Source organism: Myodes glareolus, chromosome 26, assembly GCF_982192425.1.
Source record: "Myodes glareolus chromosome 26, mMyoGla1.1, whole genome shotgun sequence".
NCBI lineage: Eukaryota > Metazoa > Chordata > Mammalia > Rodentia > Cricetidae > Myodes > Myodes glareolus.
This window is the reverse complement of record NC_142051.1, coordinates 6,764,879-6,778,258: the sequence shown is the minus strand read 5'-3', so window position 1 is coordinate 6,778,258 and position 13,380 is coordinate 6,764,879. Positions and strand designations below refer to the sequence as shown.

Genomic DNA, 13,380 nt, shown 5'->3' with positions numbered 1-13,380 from the left:
GGTCCTAGTGGCTCCCAGGATGAAAGACAAGCCATAATTGTGGTGCTTCTAAGGAAGGCAAGCGGGAAGACAGACTTCAGGTCTAAAACAATGGCTGGGGCAGCCAGGTGGCCTCCTTCAGCGCTCACCAGATGCCATGAGGCAGGAGGGGAGAGAGGCAGGGCTTCCAGTGCTGCCTGTGAATCCCCATAGGAGCACAGTTTTAAATAAATAAAAAAAGACAGCAGCTGCCATAGTCCAGCTTGCCAGCTCTTCTCTCCTTCCTATTTGTGGCTGCACTGACTTCCCAGTCACCCTCGCTCTGGACATCTGGTTCTAGCAACAGGGCAGCCTGGCCTTCGGGGGCTTCCACCTTTTAATAAGCACAGGGAGAGCTGCCAGGAGGCATCTAATTAACCTCTGACTCTGCTCCACCTTCTGCATTACGGAGGCACACACTCCTAAGGAATGATGACGCCGTTGCTTCTCCCCAAACATACATTCTGGAATTCATCATCCTCACAGGCTACTCATTTGCAACCAAGCACCATACTTATTTTCTCTTTTATATTGGGCAAGAAAGCGCACGTTCCGTCTGCATTGTTACCAGCTTGCTTTCCCAGCTGGACCATCCCTCGAATCCTCTTATAGCTTTTCCCAGTCATTCTACCTTCAAATCACTTCCTCCTTAACATTCTCAGTCCAGGTTTGGTTTCTGCCAGCGGTGTCTGCTAAGTGTAAGCTGTCAATGCTCACTGTTTCTACATGACACAGAAGGGCTACTGGTATACCAGAGCAGACCACTTAAAAACAAAGTGATTCAATAACCTGCTACATTTTGATTTTGTTAAATTTGTTATTTGAAAATTCCCCCCCTTCCTATACTTAATATGGAAAAGGTCACATGGTAGAAAGGCATCTCTTTTTTAATGCTTAAAAATCTACTTACCGTCTCCCTAAAAGGACAGTGTACAAGCCACTTTGGCCCTTTCAGCACACCAGATAATTGATCTATCTCTCAGTCTGTTTGCAGCCCTGCAATGATTAATCACGCCAGCAAGATTCCATAAGGCCCAGTTTGTGCACGTCACTGATGGCGAAGCATACACTCTAAGGTCACTTGTGGGCAAACACTGCTGGGGACATTATATTCAAATGTTGCTAGCCTGGCTGCTCCCCAGATCACTGACCTGAAACACACACGCTTTAAAATGTGGAGCCCATTAATTGGGAACCCTGGAGTTCTCCAGAAGCTCAAAAGGTTTTTCTAAAATCTGACTTATGACTGAGTCCAGCTCTTGAGAATTCCAGAGCATGTTTTCAAGTAGCGTGAGCCACTTCTTAACTTACCCCATAAAGTGGACAGATTGGCTTCAAGGCTTACTGCATTTTCAACGACATTACATTACAAAAAAAAAAAAAAAACCCTTTCTAGTCAAGGAAAATATGGTAATTTGGCAAGTCCCAGACTGCTATGCTTAGGAAAAAGCACATACACCAAGAAAGTTAAGTATAACTAAGAAAGATTGCTACATTCAATGAAATTATTTTAAAGTGCTTGAAAAACATAATTTTATTCAAAATGCGATGTGTTCGTTTTCCCTTATCCAATTTAAAGCCACCTGAAGAGTAGGCCTTGTTAGTTTCCTCGGAGAAGGCAAAAACATTAAACTCCTTTTCGTGGTAATTTGTTTACAAGAATAAGATGCCTTTTGTTGCTGTTGCTATATCTTATTCATTCTTGTGTGCTCGTATGTGTTCTCATGTGAGCCACGGAGCATGTGTGTAGGAGTCTGTTCTCGTCTCCCATTGTGTGGGTCTTGCGGATGGCCGTCAAGCCATCAGACTTAAGTGTCTTTATCCACTGAGCCAACTCGTTGACCTAGGATATTCTTTTCTTAATGAATGACGCCACACAGTGCTGTATCAGTGATTCGGTAGCCAGCGCCAGAACAGAAAGACAGCATGGGATGTTGAGGCGGCTAGCGCTCTCTTCAACCCCCATTTTATTCTTCTTTATTTTGGTGAGAGACAGACAGATGCTGCACCTCTTTTCCATTAAAGATAAAGATGTTGATAGTGAGAGCTCATGCAGGCCCTTAGCAACCACCCACAGCCAGGGAGTTATAAATGAGCCTTATTATTATTATCTTTATTCTATTATGAAAGCATAAAATCCACACTGAGAAAACACACCTAAGTATTTAAATTGTACAGCTATTTAGAGCAACAGTTCTTAACCCGTGGGTTGTGACTTTTTTTGGCAAACCTCTATCTCCAAAAGAATTTACATTATTATTTATAACAGTGGCAAAATTACAGTTATGAAGTAGCAGTGAAAGGAATTTAATGGGGGGGAGTCACCACAGCACAAGGAATTCTATTGCATATAAATTTTCCTTAGTCCTTTTGTTAGGGTTTCCTTTACTTTGTTGTTCTTTCCATTATAATTAAAAAACACAGCACTGTATTCTAGGGTTACATCATTAGGAAGGTTGAGAACCAATGATTTAGAGAAGATTAAGTCAGAGATAGTGTAAGGAAATACTATGGATCTACATGCCAGAAAAACACACTTGGCTTGTCCACACCAGAAAGAGCAGCCACTGAGCTGGTAGGTTCCTTGACCTCCTTCCTCCTCCTACTTCTGAACTAAGAAGTCTAAGGTCAAGGTGGCTTGATTCATCCTGAGCACTATGCAGGCAGCATCTTGGGTCTTCATTAAAGAGTGCTCCACGGGTAACACTCACTTGACCGGCCCCGGCCGGCAAGAGTAATTCAGATTTCAAACAAACCATTGCATGATGCAATGAAACAGGAACACAGCAAAGAGACACGTTCCAAGTCTCTCCCATATAAAGCTCTCAATGACATGAATGCTAAGCTATAGAAAGTTTGAGGACGGATGAGGAGTTTGCTGTGTGCCAATGATACTGAAGTCCAATGTAGGGTGTCCCCTTGACATGGAAGACCCAACTCTTAATGGTTTTTCTCAAAAAATTTAAATATTATGGAAAGAATAGCATAAAGTAAAGAAATCTAAAGAAGATGTATATGCACTACTTCAAAGGATGGATTGAATAACAACACAGGCAACTATATCACAAAGCAAATACAGCAAGCTATGAGTCAAAGAATCTAGATGGTGGGAATGTGGTTTCTGGCACACAGTGGCTTCAATTTCTCTGCAAGTTTCAAACATTTTATAAGAGGTCAATCCTGGCCATGTATACCTTTAGTTCTGGCACTTGAGTGGCAGATGCAAGCAGATCTCTATGAGTTCCAGACTAGCCTGATTTCTACTGTGACTTCGCCTGTCTCTGTGAGTTCCAGACTAGCCTGGTATCTACTGTGACTTCTCCACCAGTGTCTGTGAGTTCCAGACTAGCCTGGTATCTACTGTGACTTCTCCACCAGCCTCAGTGAGTTCCAGACTAGCCTGGTATCTACTGTGACTTCTCCACCAGTCTTTGTGAGTTCCAGACTAGCCTGGTATCTACTGTGACTTCGCCTGTCTCTGTGAGTTCCAGACTAGCCTGGTATCTACTGTGACTTCTCCACCAGTGTCTGTGAGTTCCAGACTAGCCTGATATCTACTGTGACTTCTCCACCAGTCTTTGTGAGTTCCAGACTAGCCTGGTATCTACTGTGACTTCTCCACCAGCCTCAGTGAGTTCCAGACTAGCCTGGTATCTACTGTGACTTCTCCACCAGTCTTTGTGAGTTCCAGACTAGCCTGGTTTCTACTGTGACTTCTCCACCAGCCTCAGTGAGTTCCAGACTAGCCTGGTATCTACTGTGACTTCTCCACCAGCCTCAGTGAGTTCCAGACTAGCCTGGTTTCTACTGTGACTGCCAGGGTGACACAGTGAGATCCTGTCTGTTTTTCCTTTTTAGGTTTTCATAATAAAGTTCTGGGGAAAATATAGCAACGAGAGAGGCAGCAGTCTCACTGGGACAGTTCTGAGTCTAGACAACAATCTCTTTTGTTCTTAATCTGTCCCCTGGGACCCAGAGTTCAGAGGTCAAAAGGGCCTTGGCAGACTCCAAGATAATTAATCTGTGGTTTTTATAGCTTCATAAAAAATTTAGAAAAACACTGGCGATTTCACAGTATTTTCATAAAACTGTAAGTACTTGGTCTAAAAACTGTTCTTGTGTTTTACATCACATGCCTCTACACGTCTGGCTTTAAAATATAACCAGTATGTTGGTGATATCTGATGATAAGATTAAACGTCCTCTTGGCAAAATGAAAATAATCCTTTTTTGGTTTTCTCAGTATTTGGGCAATAAGGTTACAAAATGAAAATTATGGAACTACCAATCCAATCCAATCCCTCCATTTTATAAGAAAAAACTGAGGCCAGAACGATGTAACCGAAACAGTAGTGTCTCTATGAATTCTGGGAAAGTCATTCACTCCAGAGATCAGAAAGGTGACTGACATCACGGGTGGGATGTCCATCTAAGAACAAAACCCAGGCTGCACACACAGGGACAAGAGCCAACTGGCAAGCCACCCGACTGCTGTCTCTTCAGTGCTATACTATATGAAGCGTTTCCCGTTCTCAGAATTTTCAGGGACTTTTCTGAGTTTTGACATTAGGCATTCAACCACACTTGTAAAAATCTAGTTTAACACAAGAGCATACGGACATGCAAATTTACCCGGTCCGAGACTATCATCTGTTGGCCTTACTTTCTTGTAGCTAAATAGAAAGCATGAGAATACTGTTAAACATGCCGTTTTCCTTTGTAGCTTTCAGTATATGGAGATTCTGTGTCAGACAGAAGCGGTGGCTATCAAATCTTAGACTTTAACTGGTTCAAGAAATGTACCGAGGAAACTTGCATGCACACTACCAAAAAATTACAAGAAGTTCATCAAATTGAACCTTTATCTAACGGAGGGGAATATTACAGACCTTGGAAGACTTAAAAAAAGAAGTTACATAAGATAAACTAAACTTCAATTTTATATATCAGATTAGACACCCATTGACATTTTTTGTCCCTCATTCACCTAGAAAACAGGGATGAGTCAAAAGGTAACTGGAGCGGCACACTCATACTGAGGTTTACCTGGGGGCTACAATGCCTTTGTTAATGTGGACTGGATAATTATTAGGACGACATGAATTTCATAGCTGGCCCACATCTATCTATTCTAGGATGGACAGAAATGATAAAAAGGATGGCCCAATGTAAGTGCAGACTTAAACCCCTAACAGGAACAGCATCCTGAGCACCCTGAGCCAGGCAGGGTAGCGGGGGAATTCAGACACAAACACACAGTCTTCCAGGCACTATTTGTGTTGGAAAAGGATCGAGTGCAAGCATCTGCATAAAGGATTGATTTTAAAAAACTCGGCCATCAATATTATAATCCTGTCACTTCTAAAGGTTCAATGTTCAGTGATAATGGTTTGGCAATATATAAAGATGAGGCTGATTTCCTTTCTGATCTGCAACTACAATACAAATCTGAAGTAACATGGAACTCCAGTGTTTGTGGCTAAATGAGGTACTGATAGTAGAAATTTTTATCTGTCTGCCCAGCCTGCAGTACCACAAAGAGCCTGCTGCCTGCGGTGGGCTCTGACAGCCATGCTGAGATGGGATCTTGGCTCCCTGGTCACAGAGGGACATCTGATACAAGCTGAACCAAATCGAGACACCACCCGCCGCGGCCCCTCCACCACCTGAACTCCAAATTGGAAAGGAGGCTTCAGTTCCTCTGTCTTAGTTGCTTGCTGGCATGGACAGGTGGATGTGAGGCTACTGAAGGAATGAAAGAATACCTGGTTTGCTTCTGGGTGATTTTGGGGTTCAGAGGTTCAGTTCCTTGTGGAGATTCCCACTATGCTTGGACTAAGGTAACTGTGGTGGTTTGGATAGGTGATGGCCCCCATAGACTCATGTGTTTGAATGCCTGTCCTATAGGGAGAGGCACTATTAGGAGGTGTGGCCTTGCTGGAGGAAGTGTGTCATTGTGGAGGTGGGCTTTGAGGTTTCCTACATGCTCAAGTTACCACCCACCGTCCCATACTACTTCCTGTTGCTTGTGGGTCAAGATGTTGGACTCTCAGCTCCTTCTCCAGCATCATACCAGCCTGCACTCTGCCATGCTTTCTGCCACCACAATAATGAACTAAACCTTTGAACTGTAAGCCAGCCACAATTAAATGTTTTACTTTACAAAAATTGCCCTGGTTATGGTGTCTCTTCACAGCAATGAAATACTAAGACACTAACACTCTTCTCTATGCCTCTCTTTCCTTCCTTGACCCTAAGAAACTGTACTTCTATGACTTATAACCAAGAACACTAAATAGCTAAGACGTTAAGATGGTTATTATAGTACTCAAAAGTTGAAAATAATACTAAATAGAAGCTATAACATAATTTAAATGTGATTATACAGAAACAAAACTTGGCAATGTAAAGGAAAAAAATATAGTTAGATGCTGAGCATGATGCTTAATATTCTCAACTTGGTGGGATTTAAAGTCACCGCAGGAAGAAATCACTGGGCAGGTCTATCAGGGATTATCTAGGTCAGGCTAATACAGGTGGGGAAATCCACCCTAATGTGGGCAGCACCCCTTCCTGGACTGAATCCCCAGATGAAGTAAGAAGGAACCTAGCTGAGCATGACCCTTACACCTCTCTGCTTCCCGATTGCATGTGCAGTGTAACAGCTTCCTCAAGCTCCCGCTTCTACCACTTCCCCACCCTGAGAGACTCTGTGCTCTGGAACTGTAAGCCAAAGTGAATCATTGCTTCCTCAAGTTGCTTCTATCAGGTATTTTCATACCACCAATTAGAAAAGTAACTAATTCACTGATTATATGAAAGAAATGTTGCACTGTAATAGGCTAATGGTTAATGCTCTTATAAATAAAGTCATCCCCAAAGAGTGAACAAAGCTATATAGGTTAGAAACAATAATCATCCAAGAGGCCATTATATGATAGATAATATATGCATGATATGGGATTCCCTTCTGTATACTGTGAATAGCATTGGTTAATAAAAAAAAAACTGCTTTGAGCCTATAGTAGAGCAGGGCAAAACAGAGCTAGGCTGGGAAAACTAAACTGAATGCTGGGAGAAAGAAGGCTGAGTCAGAGAGAAACCATATAGCCCTGCCAGAGACAGATGCTCAGAATGGAACTTTGCCCAGTAAGCCATACAGATGGTGACACACAGATGAATGAAGATGAGCTAGTTTAGGATATAAGAGTTAGCAAGAAATACGCTTAAGCTATTGGCCAAACAGCATTGAAATAACATGGTTTCTGTGTGATTATTTTGGGCATGAGCAGTCGGGAACTAACTAGCGGCCTCCACAACTGTATATACACGACTATTTAGTTCCGCTAAGTTTAAGTTTTAATGAAGGGCTTCTCATCTTTCCGATGATTGGCAAACATCAAAGGCTCACTGCTAAATTAGCTCCAGTCACATACTGCTGACTACAGCATGAAGTGGTACAGCCAGTCTGAGAATGTGAATCATAATTATGAGTGTGCCTGGCTTCGACCCAAGCCCTCCACATCTACAACCTATCCTTAAGAAAATAATTAAAGGAACAGAATAAATCTTAAAGCCGAAATGTGAAGCCCAGATGGGATGTCCACTAGTGATTCATCAATGCAAAGCCTTCCACGGGAGGGTGAGGAACCACTCTGGATACTGACTTGGAGAGGAGTCCAACCCACGCTCTTGAAGAAGACGCCATCAGAGGTAGGTGCAAGTGGTCCACTTTTATTTTTTAAGATACAGTCAGTCTAAATCGATCTCAAGTATTGACAACGATGATTGCCTTTACAATTTCACTTTATTCTTTAGAGCTTTCAGTCAAGTATATATTATTTGAGCTTTGTTGATGACATATTTTACAGTTATATTTTAAAAAGTTTTTTTTTGTGTTAGAGGTGGATAAGAGTTAAAGAATGTGTGTAATTAACAAATAGAAAGGAAAGAAATATTTATAAGAGAGATAAAGTCACCAGACTTGGGAGTGAGAACTTGGGCTGGGTCTTAAGATGTCTGCCACGTAAAAAACCCTCGCATTTTTGAATGAGCTTGTGCACCCGAGCGGCATGCACTTAGTTAACTTCACATGGAAAATACACTGTAAGGAGCATGCACACAGGGACATCTCGATACATAACTGCTGCACGGAGAAAATGCTAATGTGTCTAATAAGGTAGAGTGGTGGTGGGGATATGGAAATGGGCCAAGCCAATCAAAAGCTATCCTCTTGCTATATTCAAACTGTCTGTGATAGAATAAATTAGAAAGCTGGCAAAACCACCGGAGGGATCACTTAGGAAAGGCTCCTCAACTATTGCCCTTAACACGGGTTTATGTAATTAGGTTTATCCTGCATTGTTTACACACGCTGCCTCCCCTCCCCCACCAGCATGGAACGTGGTAACCACGGAAGTCACAGAGGCAATGCTATGAAGCAGAATCGAAACATGGCCACCTACCTGCAGTTTCTCCCATGCTCTCATCTTGCCCCGTCTGCAGGGGTGACACTCTGAACTTGATGAGACTTTAGTTAGGTTCCAACTCAGTGCTTCTCAGCCTTCCTAACGCTGCAACCCTTTAATACAGTTCCTCATGTTATGCTGACCCCCAACCACCATAAAATTATTTTCATTGCTACTACATAGCTGTCATTTTGCTACTGTTAGGAATATCTGTGTTTTCTGATGGTCTTAGGTGACCCCCGTGAAAGGGTAGGTTGACCCTCCCAAAAGCATTGTGACCCACAGTTGAGAACCACTCCTCATCTCCCACGCCCTTCTCTCCCATTCTGTGGTCTTAGCACGAATCTTGCTAAAGAAGTTTAGGAGGAACTCTTCAACCATGCTAAATGATCAAGCTTCCATCCCCGACCTCCAAAAGACAAGTTAATCTGTTTCTAGCAATAATCCTGCTAGATCAGGCCAACCAGTGACTTTCTGTCCGCCAAACTCCCACCTAGCTCCCGAGCCACCAGTCCAGCTATCCAGAGTTGAACTTAAATGCTATTCTGCCACAGAATAAGTCAGGACGATTTTCTTTACAGTGGGCGTGCATAAAGGTCTCAGCACAGTTGGGAACAGAGGTAATCACAAAACTATATGGGGGGAAAATACTTTCTTTCCCTCAAGTGACCTAAGTACTGAGATTCAAAATTGCTCAGAGGCATAAAAGACTGAAATCACAGCAAACAACTCCCCCAGCCTTGACAGCTTTAAATGTGGCAGTCTTTGATCTCACTTCAAAGATGGTCCACAAAGGGTGGGGCAACTCTCTAATGCAGGCTATAGGGTGATGCCTGTGTCTTATTACATGATAGACCTAGCCTGGGACTGGTGCCTGCCACACAGCACAGGGCAGTGATGTCATCATTGGGCAGTAACAGAAGCAGATGAGGGAATAACTTCAAGAGTGGAAAAGCTAATCCTCTGTTTAAATTAGGCAAATTAGAAAACTCAAGACACTCAAAAATTTGTTTCTACTGAACACACACACACACACACACACACACACACACACACACAAACTGTCTTGAGCAATGTGTTTGAAGGAAACAATCTCGCTCTGCAGGGCTAAGTTACCAGACGGAGTTGCCGTCACCATATCCAGAAAACCCCGGTGTGGTAGACATATCATGTATGATATTGGCTACCCAAACAGAGTTCTACCACAGGTAAATACACCTGTCAGGACAGCTGAATCCAGTTCTGAAAATCAGGACTTGTCTTAGAAAGAACATGATGCATTTGTCTACAAAAAAGGCTCCCACAGGAATGTATGTATTCATTCCATACAGCTTGGAATGAAGTCAGCCAGTGGAAACTCAGATCTGGAAAATTAAAGCCTTCCAAAAGTCACCACTGAGCAGACGAAACATCTTTAGCTCCTCGGACCCCTGTTTCACCTGCAGGCAAACGCTATGGACAGGGTGGGTCAACGTCTACCCCCACCCCCTACTTCTTGGGGTTCCTTAGCTGTAAAGGTGGAACAGAGGTTCTGCAGCAGGCACACCCCTGAAAGGTGTGTGAAGGAAGGGTGAGTGTGCCAAGGAGACCAGAGCAGGAAAGGAAAACAAAAACAAAACCCAAATGAAAACCTGGAAGCTTCAGGATAAACGGAGTTTCTCTGTCCATATCTGGGCAGGGCCAACTAATGCGATTTGTTGGCAGCTGCTACTGAGTGCTGTCACTGAAAGACGGAATGCCCTACAGATTCTAAATCAAAATCAAACACCCGTGAGTTGGTCTCTGGGTTTTAATAAGGTTGTTTCGTCCAAACGTTTATAATTTGGAACTCTGTACACAGACTGAAAGAACTTACCTAATGCACATCAAAGTGATGTTTAAGATTTTATTTTTTTAGTCCATGTCCAGCGGTGCCTTTATTAGAAAATAGGCAATAAAATACATTTATCTACTTATGTGCAAAATTATACAATTATTATTATTGAAAAATGTATCATTAATAAAACTTCAATGACGCTTAATGTACAAAACACTGACTGATTCTTTGCCAGTTAAGCAAAACCTCCATTACCGTCTGCATGTCTGAGTCTTCCTGAACAGTAGAAAAGTTAAGATAGATCTTTTTTTTAAATGAAAAAAAGGACTATAAACCAATAAAACAATGAGCTGACCCCAGGCCCCTGCACCACTGAGACTACCTTTGTGGTATTTGAACTTGTGGAACTGGAGGGAAGTGGCTGTCCCTATAGTCTCTGGGTCAGACAGCGGCTTCCCCTGGTACTCGATGGGTAGACCTCACAGGCTCAGTCAGTGGTTTCAAAGCCAAGATTCAAAATGGAACTTGCTAATGCAGGTTTTTATACAGATATTGCCTATTCCTGCAGTGCTTTAAAGAGCTTCGTGACTTGGCAAATGCCCCTCAATTAGAGCAGCAGTCCTCAGCCTTCCTAATACCGTGACCCTTTAATACAGGTCTTCAAGTGTGCTGATCCCAGCCATAACATTATTTCATTGCCATTTTATATTTTGCTACCGTTATGGGCCATAATGAAGATATCTGATATGAAGGATATCTGATATTGACCCATAAGTTGAGAACCTCTCATTGATCTAGTGGCTCCATTTTAACTCCACAGCAAGAAACTCTTCGAGGAGGCAGAAAATCCCATGGACACAGTTTGGGAATGGAAGAGGGTCTTGAGTCTCAGTATCCTCAAGACAAAGGATTGCTTATAACTAATTCATTCACACATAGACTGTCTCTTTCTAAAAGGGATTGCTAATAAATGACTCCAAAATGATAGGTCATCAACATTACAGCTCAAAGACCTTCTCCAACCTCCCTGTCACCAGAAATCTGGGACACAGATTCCTCCACTGAAGTGTATTTGTATATGTATGTGTACATGTATATGTATGTACACATATCTCTAGCCTTCTTTCGACTTTTTATCATGAGACATGGTTTCACTAAGTTGCCCAGCCTGGCCTTGATCTCACTGTACCTCAGACAGGCTGTAACTTGTGACTCTCTTACCTTAGTCTCCTGAGTAACTTCAAACTTTTTTAAGAGGCAGAATCAAGGGACTAGCTCAATGGTATTTTCTATTGCCACTATCTAAACTATCTTCCCACCTACTGTATCCTTCTCAGGAACCATCTAGAACAAAGAGAAGAGGATTTGTGCCTCTCAGTTCCTCTTGTAGGAACAGACAACTTCTGATCATACCACTGTCTTCCTTCCTTGTTTCAGCCATTTTATCACTTAGAATGAATTCTTTCAAAGTTACAGATAAAAGTTTTTACATGTTTATATATAGATTTTACAATTGGACGAATTAAAGAGAAAAATGATAGAGGTTTGAGTAATAATGGTACATTATCGTAGCTGGCAAAAGTAGGCATGAGGGGAGGGAGATGTTAGTGGCATTGTTAGCGGCCCATCCTGGATCTGACAGACACATTGCAATTTGAAAATGTCGAGAGGGAATTTGGTGTCATGGGCCCTGCAGTTAGAACCACTACGTTCAGATACAGGTTGGATTAATATGGGCAAGTTGCTCAACCAATTCATACCTGTGTTCTCATCTACGAAGTAGAAATGATAAGACTGTGGTGATACTTAGATGCCCTAGCGTGAACTTGAAAATACTAAAGAAGGCCAAGCATTAGTTATATTAACATTATTAATACTGTAACACAGTTTAGAAGAACGAGGCTTCTCAGGAGGCTGAGGAAGGGTGATCAGGAAGTCTAGGTAGTTTAGGACACGGAGTAAGAACTTGTTTAAAGGTGAGAGCAGCCAGGATAATGGAGTTCTACTCCCATCGAGCTAGAATGATGTCCCTGACACAGTGCTTTGCGGCAAGGCTACAGAATAACGCCGACTATGCGCCTGTCTGGGAAGAAGACAGACATGTTCAGAGGTATATAGAAACACATTTGGAAAATCACACATCCCCAACATTGAGTTGCTGGGGTCATGGGGTAGGGTGGGAGGAGCTGACTCATCCCTCAAGATCTTTGTGTGAGTTAATGTGCATGCGGTAGTATGTTTATAACTGGTTTTAAAAAGCTTTTATAGTGGCTTTTTCAGTCTTGGACATGAACATCTCCCATAGTCTAGCCTAGGATAAGACAGACCTCTCAGAGGGGAGGAAACAGGCTCAGGAGGGATGTGGGGGGTTGGAAGGGGCGGGTAGAGCCATCCAGCTTCCTGTTCCTAATTTTCACTGAAATTTTCTTTTCTTTCTTCATACTTTTGTGAAGTTTACCCTTCATGTGTCCAGGTAGTTCCCACGGTCAGTAGGGCTGTCTTCCCCCATCTCATAATCTCACCATCTCCCAGTGTATCTCCCAGATCCTCAGGTGGCATTGCTCCACCAAACCGCTGGCATCAAACCTCCATCGCTCGGGAGGCTGGCATGCACAAGTGCCTCCACGTATACAACTCTAGGATGCACCTCTCCAGGTGCTTTTGACCTTGCAAAGGGCCCAAATGGGCTTTGTAAAACTTCTTGTTCAGGCAAAGGACCGCTGGCATGAATTAGCAAGCACACTCCCCCCCCCCCCCCCCCCCCCCCCCCGTCTTTAGGTTTCCCCACCCAGGCTTCCTCACGGAGGTTACGGGCTGTTTTGTTCCTTGTTTCTTTCTCTTTCACGCTTGCCTGCGGTTATGTCACACACCCACCTACCCAATCCTCGCCCTCCTCTCTTCACATGCCAGTCATCAATCCCCATTTGCACACAAGCGCAGGGAGTCACGATCACAGCGATGATGCGACAGAAAAAAGAAGTCAAGATTTGAGGCAGAGAGCCCTGCAAGCCACCTACTTCCTGCACTGGAACCCGACTTGTAGGGAACCACGCCTGTTGGGGGATCCAGGCCACCAGA

At 43.1% G+C, this 13,380-nt stretch overlaps 1 protein-coding gene across 1 annotated transcript in view; it reads right to left on the bottom strand.

Annotated features, from left to right (window-relative positions):
- The window catches only part of Ppm1h (protein phosphatase, Mg2+/Mn2+ dependent 1H), a 255,649-nt gene that overhangs the window by 240,655 nt on the left and 1,614 nt on the right, over positions 1 to 13,380 (bottom strand). The window lies entirely within an intron of this gene.